Here is a 12,964-nt window from a genome sequence, read left to right as displayed (position 1 = left end):
TTCTGAGAACGCATGCTGTTACAGCGTGATTACCTGTAAATACCACATTAATGCAATAAATGCACAAAACGATCTCCGTCAACCTCAATGCATTTGGCAATACGTGTAACGACATTCCTCTCAACAGCGAGTAGTTCGCCTTCCGTAAAGTTTGTACATGCCTTGACAATGCGCTGACGCATGTTGTCAGGCGTTGTCGGTGGATCACGATAGCAAATATCCTTCCACTTTTCCCACGGAAAGAAATCCGGGGACGTCGCATTCGGTGAAGGTGCGGGTCATGGTATGGTGCTTCGACGACCAATCCACCTGTCATGAAATACACTATTCAATACCGCTTCAACCGCACGCGAGCTATGTGCCTGACATCCATCATGTTTGAAGTACATCGCCATTCTGTCATGCAGTAAAACATCTTGTGGTAACATCGGTAGAACATTACGTAGGAAATCAGCATACATTGCACCATTTGGATTGCCATCGATAAAATGGGGTCAGTTATCCTTCCTCCCATAATGCCGCACCATACATTAACCCGCCAAGGTCGCTGATGTTCCACTTGTCGCAGCCATCGTTGCTCAATAGTTCGTATTATGCCGGTTCACGTTACCGCTGTTGGTGAATGACGCTTCGTCGCTAAATAGAACGCGTGCAAAAAATCTGTTATCGTCCCGTAATTTCTCTTGTGCCCAGTGGCAGAACGTACACGACGTTCAAAGTCATCGCCATGCAATTCCTGGTGCATAGAAATATGGTACGGGTGCAATCGATGTTGATGCAGCATTCTCAACACCGACGTTTTTGAGATTCCCGATTCTCGCGCAATTTGTCTGCTACTGATGTACGCATTAGCCGCGACAGCAGCTAAAACACCTACTTGGGCATCATCATTTCTTGCAGGTGGTGGATGACGCTTCACACGTTGCTGAACGCTTCCTGTTTCCTTAAATAACGTAACTTTTCGGCGAACGGTCCGGACACTTGGATGATGTCGTCCAGGATACCGAGCAGCATACGTAGCACACGCCCGTTGTGCATTTTGATTACAATAGCCATACATCAACACGATATCGACTTTTCCGTAATTGGTAAACGGTTCATTTTAACACGGGTAGTGTATCACGAAGCAAATACCGTCCGCACTGGCGGAATGTTACGTGATACCACGTACTTATACGCTAGTGACTATTACAGCGTCATCTATCACAAAGTGAAATTTGGTCCAACTAAAACATTCATATTTCTTTACGTACTACACGAACATGTAATAAAAAATTTGGGTTTCTCTTTCAAAAACGCAACTGATATCCGTTTCTAGCGGACCAACCATAGCGCCATCTGGTTTCCCCCTTCAAGCTAGACAAGTTTCGTACTTTGTAGTTTTTTCGTTTGATGCTTATGTCGTGAGATATTTGGCCCGGTCACTATCATTGGACCACTCTGTATATGCATAGGGTGAGTCAGTAACTATTGTCACCAAGAATAACTCCGAAAGAATGACAGGAGCTGAAAAGCTTGTTGGACAAAAGTTCCATGGGACAACGGATGCCATGACGTTGGATTTTTGTTGCTAGGTGGGGTCGCGTCAGAGCTATGAAGGTCAACTTTATTTTTTTTTTTAAATTGGATGCTATAGTTTGGTAATTAATTTCTAATAGCGGCTATCGATACGAATCCAATGATGTGTAACAGTAAGATCTTTGAAGGTCAGCGAAGGTCAAAAATGTGGCATGAACACAGAGGAACTCACAAAACTTCATTAAACCCTACAGTCCGGACCTCGCATCTTCCGGCTTCGATCTGTTTGGCCCAACGAAGGATGCACTCCACGAGAAGAAATACATGGATGGTGGGTAAATTATTGACGCCGCAAGACGTTGGCTGCAACGTCGACCAGTATAATGGTACCACGCGACTATACTAGTCCTCTCAGTATGGTGGCGTAAGGCCGTCGCATTGAACGGAAATTATGTCGGAAAGTAGAATTTTTTTAGCCCAAAGAGCGGGGAATAATATGATGAACTGGATCCTGAATCAAATCAACATGCTTCAGAAGAAATGTGTTCCATTACGTATTGAACACACGTCGTATTTATACAAAAACTAGCTATACCCATGCGAACTTCGTTCCGCCTCTGAAAATCTTTGCATGTTATAGCTGATCCGGCAAACGTTGTTTTGCCATATAAATTACCTCTAGTTTATAAGAATAATGTATACGTGTAACACAATATATACGTGCAACACAATAGCTGTTGTTGGCGGGAGCTCGTGACACAAACAATAAAAATGGCCCAAAACCGTGTAAGGAGTGAGAAAAGGCTTAGGGGGAAGTCAGGAAGCATCGGCCACTATTAGTTCTAGCGTTTCTACGGTAGATCGCGCGGATTTAAAAATTGCAGCCGATACAGGGCTCGACCATGAGGATACAAAGATAGCGGCAATTTCGTGCCGAAACGTGTTCGCCACCATTATGAATAAGGCCAAGCGCACACTCATCGATTTTTATCGTACGTAAAAATATTGTATGATTAAATTCTTTTAGAAGAACAAAGGAGAGCAGCCGGCCGGTGTGGCCGTGCGGTTAAAGGCGCTTCAGTCTGGAACCGCGTGACCGCTACGGTCGCAGGTTCGAATCCTGCCTCGGGCATGGATGTGTGTGATGTCCTTAGGTTAGTTAGGTTTAAGTAGTTCTAAGTTCTAGGGGACTGACGACCACAGATGTTGAGTCCCATAGTGCTCAGAGCCATTTGAACCATTTGAAAGGAGAGCATAGAAGCTTCTTTGTTCCACTAAAAGAATTTGATCGTACGATATATTTCCGTACGATAAAAATCGATGCCTGTGTGCTAGGCCTAAATGTCGGTTTGGCGAATGACGCGTGCTACCTAGTTAAACTTGTCGGTCTAGTTACGGCGATTCAAAGAGGGATATTCGAGTCGTTGCTTTTGGTACGTTTTCTTCAATTACCTACCTATCGAACAGTAAGACACTATAACCGTTAGACACCTGGCGGTGATAACTGATCAAGTGATAATTCATCAGTTATCGACCGGGGTTGAAAATTATTAAATTACTAAAATCGCTATTACAAAATAGGGGTTGGTGGTAGAAGGGTGAAAATTTAGGGTTGTGTGTATTTTTTAATGCCTCATCATAGAAAAATTAAAATAAAAAGTTATGTCCAACAAATAAGAAAAATTTTTTTGGGGTGGACCGACCACCTTTATCACTTAGGCGTATGAAAAATAGATTACGACCGATTCTCAGACCTACCGAATATACATGTAAAATTTCATCAGAATCGATCCAGCCGTTTCGACGGAGTAGGGCAACTAACACTGTGACACGAGAATTTTATATATAAGGACTGAATATTCCAGGATGCTGTTTTTACACAGACATCGAATATTCAATAGTATACAAACACAAGATACTTCAGTAACCTTCTAGGACTGATAAATTCTAGGTAGCAAATAACTGCTGGTGGTAGCGTTTGGACTGGCGACTCGGAGTATACCAGCCAGCGACACTAACCACTACACCCCAAAGCACGCACCGCGACTCGCAGTAGTAGTACACCACAAAGCCATTTGGTGAAATAGTTTCATTTTCTAGACGAAGGTCAAAATTGGTCGCTTGTCAGCGACATTTATACAGTTAGCTCTGAGAGTTTCTTTTTAATGCTGAGAGGAAATACTTTTTTTTAGAAGAGTCGCTGACACCTATTTATTGAACCTAATTATTTGTTTAGTTCGGTCTAAATCATGATACAGAATTATCTCCGAGCTCTGTAAAGAAGAAGAAGGAGTTATTGCTGTGTCGTTTAGTAAGGTGACTATCCGTCCCGTTTTTTTCGGGACAGCCCCGATTTTTGTGTGTCTGTCCCGAATTTTTTCAAAGGTAATTCGGGACACCTGTTTGTCCCGAAATTAATAATCATGACCCAATTTGTCCCGAATTAGACATTCATTTCACCTGTATCGGTATATTTTATTATTAGTTTTAGTTATGGTGGGAAATTGTTTGACAAGAGGGTACGACAAATTGTCGAAACCGTTATCAAACTGTTCCGACTGTGCAAACATGTGTTGGCCGCAGCTCGAACAGTTAATGGGCAGTCAGAGACTACGAAAAAGTCGCACTCGAACGCATTCGCGCGGTCGAAACGGTTCTAACCGTAACTCGAACAGAAGAAGGAAGAAATCTGCATATTTTCTGATAGCCATGGAAGAGGCAGAGTAGGTTTTATGGCAAACATGCAGCCGAAATACAAAGTAACTAGAACAGACGAACAGTAATATACGCTCTCGTTGACTTTGGCGTCGCCAACGCAGTGTATGCTGGTCTCTAGAATACTACCATTTGTTATCTGTGTGCGTCATATTATATTAGATTGAATTTTGTGTTACGTCGTGTTATGGTATATTACGTTTGATAAGTTTAGTTGTTTTTCCTCGTCAATAGCAATAAATTATGATGAAACTTGTGTCGAGTTTTTTCATGTGTTGTTCAAAAATACAGACTTGATAAAGAAAATTCACAGCACTGATAAATACAGTTGCCCTGATCACACTCATTCATCTTAGAAGGTATTAATAAAATGTAAATGTGCTTTTCTTTGTAACAAATTTAATTGATATTTTGTATTTATTATATTTAATTGAATCCTTCTTCTCCTATAATAAATAAATATAGCCTATTTTACAAAAAATTTTAATATGTCCCGGATTTGGGCCTAGGAAATATGTTAATGTCCCGAATTTGAGACTAGAAAATATGGTCACCTTGCATTTAGGGTTAAAAGTGGAAGGGATTCTCTGAACTGTGGGGTGACTAATATTGCTTGCGTTAATGTATATTCTGACCCGAACCAAAAGATTTTGTTGTTTGAATAACCAAGCGGAACGCCGTGCCCATAATTTAGTACGAGAGTCTCGCCAAAAGAAATGCACACTATTTTTGTAAAAATACAGTTTTTATTCTGCATGTGTGAAAGTTTTACAGTGTGTAGATACAGCCTTCCCGCTTGTTTTCAAACTTAGTTCAATCTGTTCCCGTGAGTGGCGCCGTCACAGCATGTCTTCAAGATGGCTGCGACACTTTACGTTCGTCAGAAGCAACGTGCTGTCATAGAATTCCTCTACTGTGAAAACGAGACAGTGGGAAACATCCGCAAGAGGTTGACAAAGGTGTATGGAGATGCTGCTGTCGATCGCAGTACAGTTAGTCGGTGGGCAAGCAGGTTACGTGATGAAAGCGGGCACGGCAGTATTGAGGATTGTCCTCGCAGCGGCAGGCCTCGTACAGCACACACTCCAGACAATTTGCAGAGAGTTAACGAATTGGTGACTGCTGACAGACGCATCACAGTGAACGAATTGTCACGCTACGTTGGGATAGGGGAAGGAAGTGGTTAAAGAATACTGAAAGTGTTGCCGTTAAAAAGGTTTGCGCCTGGTGGGTTCCCAGGATGTTGACAGTGGCTCACAAGAAACAAGAAAAACGGTATGCAGTGAACTTTTGGAACAGTACGAGAATGGTGAAGATGAATTTCTTGGAAGAATTGTGACAGGTGATGAAACATGGCTCCATCGCTTTTCACCAGAGATGAAGAGGCAAACAATGGAGTGGCATCATGCAAATTCACCCAAGAAAAACAAATTCACAACCACACCTTCTGCTGGAAAGGTTATGGCTACGGTTTTTTTCGATTCCGAAGGACTCTTGCTTGTGGACAGCATGCCAAGTGAAACCACCATAAATTTTGATGCATATGTGACGACACTGAAGACACTTCAGGCTCGACTGAGTCGTGTTCGACCACATCGGCAAAAGCAGGATGTTTTGCTGTTTCACGAGAATGCACTACCACATGTCAGTCAAAAAACCATGGAAGCGATCACAAAACTCGGATGGAGAACACTGAAACACCCGCCTTACAGTCCTAACCTGGCTCCATGTGACTATCATCTCTTTGGGAAACTGAAAGACTCTCTTCGTGGAACAAGGTTTGAGAGGGATGAGAGGGATGGAAATTATGTGAAGAAATAAAAATATTGTTCCTAAAGGATGTATCTACGCACTGTAAAACTTTAAAACATGTAGAATAAAAGATGGATTTAAACAAAAAAATAGTGTGCATTTCTTTTGGAGTGACCCTCGTATGCAAACACGGTTACTTTTAGAGTGTTAAAAACCAAGGATGATTAGTTTCCGTTCAAGTACGAGTGTTTGTTTTCATTTAGTTACGAAAGGAAACAGCCTGCAGTTTTGTTAACAGCTGAAATAAACTGCCCGCCCCCAGTTTGCTGCTTTTTGCCTCTTCAGAGAGTTATGACGCGGCCACTGCGATTCGGAGGCAATCACTCGGAATCCGCTTTCCGCCCGCGTCCGGTTACATGGTTGCCAGCTCTGATTGGCGCCGGCGTAACGCCGTAACTCCCCCTAAACACACGCCACCTGCGTTCCCGTGCAGGGGGGAAATTGGCCGCATTACATTCGCGCATTTCCCCAAAACCCCTGGCAAAATTTCGTCACCTGCTGCTTTCCACACCCTTTTTCTTTCTGTTATTTCTCTCTACTGGGCTCCCAGTGAAGGATCTTTACATACTATTCTAAAAAAGATCTGGTATATATAGAAATCAGGAATATATCCATTCGTCTTCTCTATATACATTGACGGAAAAAATCGCCACACCAAAAACTGATTAGAGTAATGAAATTTCGGAAATACATTTGTAACCTGATCGTCAACGGAAGGTAAGATTCGGTTACGATCGTGGACGGGGCCGTAATCAGTTACTATTGGTTGCCTTTTACAGTCTGTTGTTGTGGTCTTCGGTCCTGAGACTGGTTTGATGCAGCTCTCCATGCTACTCTATCCTGTGCAAGCTTCTTCATCTCCCAGTACCTACTGCAGCCTACATCCTTCTGAATCTGGTTAGTGTATTCATCTCCTGGTCTCCCTCTACGATTTTTACCCTCCACACTGCCCTAGTGGATTTGTTCACTTGCACTTATGACTTTACCTAGTTTGACTGCATTTCTTCTGCGAATTTGTCTGAAGAGTGTAGTTAAAGAGCTATTAATTTTAAAATGACTTTCAGAGAGTGAGCAGATTTACGAAAAGAGAAATTGTATTGTTTATTGTGTTACTTACAGAGAATTTGTTAAAACACTATTCTGGTTGCTTTTATACAAATGTACGGTTGTATTTTTCAGTTTATTGTTAATCTTCGTGGGAAATGCTTGGCATGGCGCTGCATCGTGCAGGAGTTGGAAACTGTTTCACAGTTTTTACCGTGTGTGTGAATTACATTTGCTTTAAGCTCTTTCTTGTGAAAAATGAAAAGAAACAGAGAAAAGAGAAAAATATGCTTTACAGGTGATGGAGTTTAAATAAAAATTAAATCACGAACTCGGGAAAATCGTCCGCAGAAGCTTGCAATCGTAACGATGATTATCAGCGTGCATTTATGTTTTTGTTGTGGTCTCCAATGCAGAGACTGATTTGATGCAGCTCTTCATCTCCCAGTACCTACTGCAACCTACATCCTTCTGAATCTGTTTAGTGTATTCATGTCTTGGTCCCCCTCTGCGATTTGTACCCTCCACGCTTTCCTCCAGTACTAAATTGGTGATCCATTGATGCCTCAGAACATATCCTACCAACCGATCCCTTCTTCTAGTCAAGTTGTGTCACAAACTCCTCTTCTCCCCAATTCTATTCAATACCTCCTCATTAGTTATGTGATCTACCCATCTAATCTTCAGCATTCTTCTGTAGCACCACATTTCGAAAGCTTCTCTTCTCTTCTTGTCTAAACTACTTATCGTCCACGTTTCACTTCCATACATGGCTACACTCCATACAAATACTTTCAGAAACGACTTCCTAACACTGAAATCAATACTCGATGTTAACAAATTTCTCTTCTTCAGAAACGCTTACCATGCCATTGCCAGTCTACATTTTATATCCTCCCTACTTCGACCATCATCATTTATTTTACTTTAAGTGTCTCATTTCCTAATCTAATTCCCTCAGCATCACCCGACTTAATTCGACTACGTTCCATTATCCTCGTTTTGCTTTTGTTGATGTTCATCTTATACCCTCCTTTCAAGACACTGTACATTCCGTTCAACTGCTCTTCCAAGTCCTTTGCTGTCTCTGACAGAATTACAATGTCATCGGCGAACCTCAAAATTTTTATTTCTTCTCCATGGATTTTAATACCTTCTCCGAACTTTGCTTTTGTTTCTTTTACTGCTTGCTCAATATACAGATTGAATAGCATCGGGGAGAGGCTACAACCTTGTCTCACTCTCTTCGCAACCACTTTTACAGTTACATACATTTAATTTTATAACTGTAATTTCAGACTCAACAATAAATAAAAAATACCACACGTTATTAATGAAGGAATAAACAACTGTGTAAACAATAGTGTTTTCAGTGCGTTAAAATTTAGAAAATCACCATAAAGTACAGATACAAATGTTATTAAAAAACAAAAAAAAAGCAAGCCACTGTGATCACGGCTGAAGGCCTTACATGCCAAGAATGGCAATAAATTAAGAATGTTTAAGAACTCACTGGAATTACAACTTACAGGTACTAAACTACTAAAAAGTGAGTGGTCACAAACACAGCAGAAAGTATCAGACGGCAGGAATGGCAGTAATTAAGGTTTTAAGGCTTACTGCTAAAATACAAATATCGAATTATTTTTTTTAAAGCAAATGACCACATTCACGGCTGGAGGCCTTACACGCCAAGAATGGCAATCATATAAAATTTAGAAATCTGCTGTAAAACAGCAAATACAAACAAAGGTTAACTGAAGGAAACAAGCAACTGACCACCAAACGGGTGAAAGAAGATGATGGTAACCTTGTTATACAACCCTTACACTGCTAGATTTATTCCAGAAGGCGACCACAACTATTAACTAGACATACATAATCTTTAATGTAGGCATTACAAGGTATGGTAATAAATAATACAATAATAAAACACAAGGACCAGTCACAGACATTGCTCCAGGAATCGTCCTCTGAGAAGATCCGGCAACAAACGCTTTCGCGAGCGATGAGATAGGCAGCGAAGAGTTGCATTCACTTCACAAGATGGTTTATTTTTCGAGTGCAGGACATAAAATTGTTGTGGTTGGCAGGAGAGCCAACACCGTGTTACTGGAGGAGGCCGAAATGCACGCGTTTTAGCTCACGCAGGCTGGCGTGAGGTCTGGAACAGGACAAGGAAATTAGACTTTAGAAAAACGGGCGTAGCTGGTGGAATACTTAACTTTAATCTATTAATGATGAACGTCGCTCTTGACGGTACATGATTCACAATATCAATAGTAACTGAATATGGCGCCTTGCTAGGTCGTAGCAAATGACGTAGCTGAAGGCTATGGTAAACTATCGTCTCGGCAAATGAGAGCGTATTTTGTCAGTGAACCATCGCTAGCAAAGTCGGCTGTACAACTGGGGCGAGTGCTAGGAAGTCTCTAGACTAGTAGACCTGCTGTGTGGCGGCGCTCGGTCTGCAATCATCGATAGTGGCGACACGCGGGTCCGACGTATACTAACGGACCGCGGCCGATTTAAAGGCTACCACCTAGCAAGTGTGGTGTCTGGCGGTGACACCACAAAAATAATTACAAAAACTAATAAGTATTGATTCACATAACAAATTTGCAAAATTAAATATGTACAGTAGTATTTATGACACAGATTCAATAATATATACAAACAAGTAACAGATAAACAAGCAGCAGGATGATCATATTTTTTGATGGGCTCAGTATTCGGCTGTTATCACAGTAGTTTCGCTGGCTGCAGCAAGATCACAGATAGTGCATGCAGCCGGTAGGTTCCTGCAGACTAGCAGATGTTGTTCGTCCTGTACGTCACCACACTGACAAGTTTCCTCCTCATTACTGACGCCCCACTTCCTGAGGTCGGCTTTGCGCCTTGACACCCCAACTCTCAGTCTGTTCAAAGTCTTCCAGGTCACATATGACAGACTGCGAGTTGGGGTGTCAACGTGCAAAGCCAACCTCACAAAATGGTAACTCAGACTGTTGGCATTCTAACGAATGACTAATGACAATCTTGCTGAAGCTACCTAACGTCCAATAAACCAAATGCAGGAATGGAACAGCACGCCAAAGCCGGAACCGGCAGACTGCGCTACGCCCCCAGAATACTGTGCTTAGAGATCCCGGAACGAGAAAGGAATCACTACCACCAGAACAGAAGAATCACAAACGGCCTACAATCAAGAAAGCTGTCAAAACTACACGCCTTACCGGACAGCAGCGGCAAGGCGCGGAAACGTACACTGCTGTTACATACACTAAACCCCAGGGCAGGTAACTGTACGTTAACGTCCACCAGGCAGGAAAAATTCCGCTGGTTGAACTTAACAAATCGTAAAAAGCTGAACGCAGTAAATAGTAATAAGAAGTCGAGGAAAGATAATCAGATCTGCCTTCCCCAAGCACTCCACTCGCTGCTCTTTGCCTCGGCGACACTACGAGCAGCAACACGAACTGAAGTCACTGGAGTATCGCGAGATGTCACAATGGTGGAGGTTTCTCTACTTGAATGGAAATGCACTCATCTTAAAGCCTGCAGGATCTGGTTTACGACGAGGTCGTGCACCCTCGTGACCACAGCCCTTCCATCCATCAGTCCATGCGTGCCGCCAGCGGTCCCGGTGTGTTCTCGCACTGCGCGGACCTGGCCCCAAAGATAGGGCAACAGTTACTACATATCGATAACCACCGCTGCTGCCAGTAGCAGACAGGCAACGCAGACATACAAAACAAGTGGCGCCAGTCAAGACGAGAAGAAGACAAACAACCGCAACCATGCCAACTAAAGGATACGTTCTGGCCTCCAACAGAGGGCAGAAACCTACAAACAGTACCAACGCGAGCCACAGCACGGCTCAACATTTGTCTAGGTAATATTTAAGTGATTAACATTGCAAGGCCACAGGTTAACGTAAGCGCGAGAAAACTCATTGCAAATGTGAAATGTTGTGATCGCCAGACTGTTGAATGCAAGCATGCAGAAGTGCATGCATCGTGTTGTATAGTTACCCGATGCCAGTTTGTGGGATGGAGTTGCCTGTCGGTTGCATTGGTCAGTCAATACATCTACAGTTAATAGTGGTCGTTGATGATGCTGGAGATGTCGCCCAATCATGTCCCTACATGCATCCGGTGGTCGAGTAATCCGCGATGACACGTCGACGTTTTGAAAAGCATGCTTTTTTTTTTGTCATCAGTCTACTGACTGGTTTGATGCGGCCCGCCACGAATTCCTTTCCTGTGCTAACCTCTTCATCTCAGAGTAGCACTTGCAACCTACGTCCTCAATTCCTCAATTATTTGCTTGACGTATTCCAATCTCTGTCTTCCTCTACAGTTTTTGCCCTCTACAGCTCCCTCTAGTACCATGGAAGTCACTCTCTCATGTCTTAGCAGATGTCCTATCATCCTGTCCCTTCTCCTTATCAGTGTTTTCCACATATTCCTTTCCTCTCCGATTCTGCGTAGAACCTCTTCATTCCTTACCTTATCAGTCCACCTAATTTTCAACATTCGTCTATAGCACCACATCCCAAATGCTTCGATTCTCTTCTGTTCCGGTTTTCCCACAGTCCATGTTTCACTACCATACAATGCTGTACTCCAGACGTACATCCTCAGAGATTTCTTCCTCACACTAAGGCCGGTATTTGCTATTAGTAGACTCCTCTTGGCCAGAAATGCCTTTTTTGCCAGAGCGAGTCTGCTTTTGATGTCCTCCTTGCTCCGTCCGTCATTGGTTATTTTACTGCCTAGGTAGCAGAATTCCTTAACTTCATTGACTTCGTGACCATCAATCCTGATGTTAAGTTTCTCGCTGTTCTCATTTCTACTACTTCTCATTACCTTCGTCTTTCTCCGATTTACTCTCAAACCATACCGTGTACTCATTAGACTGTTCATTCCGTTCAGCAGATCATTTAACTCTTCTTCACTTTCACTCAGGATAGCAATGTCATCAGCGAATCGTATCATTGATATCCTTTCACCTTTTATTTTAATTCCACTCCTGAACCTTTCTTTTATTTCCATCATTGCTTCCTCGATGTACAGACTGAAGAGTAGGGGCGAAAGGCTACAGCCTTGTCTTACACCCTTCTTAATACGAGCACTTCGTTCTTGATCGTCCACTCTTATTATTCCCTCTTGGTCGTTGTACATATTGTATATGACCCGTCTCTCCCTATAGCTTACCCCTACTTTTTTCAGAATCTCGAAGAGCTTGCACCTTTTTATATTGTCCAACGCTTTTTCCAGGTCGACAAATCCTATGAAAGTGTCTTGATTTTTCTTTAGCCTTGCTTCCATTATTAGCCGTAACGTCAGAATTGCCTCTCTCGTCCCTTTACTTTTCCTAAAGCCAAACTGATCGTCACCTAGCGGATTTTCAATTTTCTTTTCCATTCTTCTGTATATTATTCTTGTAAGCAGCTTCGATGCATGAGCTGTTAAGCTGTTTGTGCGATAATTCTTACACTTGTCAGCTCTTGCCGTCTTCGGAATTGTGTGGATGATGCTTTTCCGAAAGTCAGATGGTATATCGCCAGACTCATATATTCTACACACCAACGTGAATAGTCGGTTTGTTGCCACTTCCCCCAATGATTTTAGAAATTCTGATGGAATGTTATCTATCCCTTCTGCCTTATTTGACCGTAAGTCCTCCAAAGCTCTTTTAAATTCCGATTCTAATACTGGATCCCCTATCTCTTCTAAATCGACTCCTGTTTCTTCTTCTATCACATCAGAGAAATCTTCACCCTCATAGAGGCTTTCAATGTATTCTTTCCACCTATCTGCTCTCTCCTCTGCATTTAACAGTGGAATTCCCGTTGCACTCTTAATGTTAC

The sequence above is a fragment of the Schistocerca serialis genome, chromosome 1 (genome assembly GCF_023864345.2).
Source record: "Schistocerca serialis cubense isolate TAMUIC-IGC-003099 chromosome 1, iqSchSeri2.2, whole genome shotgun sequence".
Taxonomy (NCBI): Eukaryota; Metazoa; Arthropoda; class Insecta; order Orthoptera; family Acrididae; genus Schistocerca; species Schistocerca serialis.
This window is presented reverse-complemented; position numbering follows the sequence as displayed.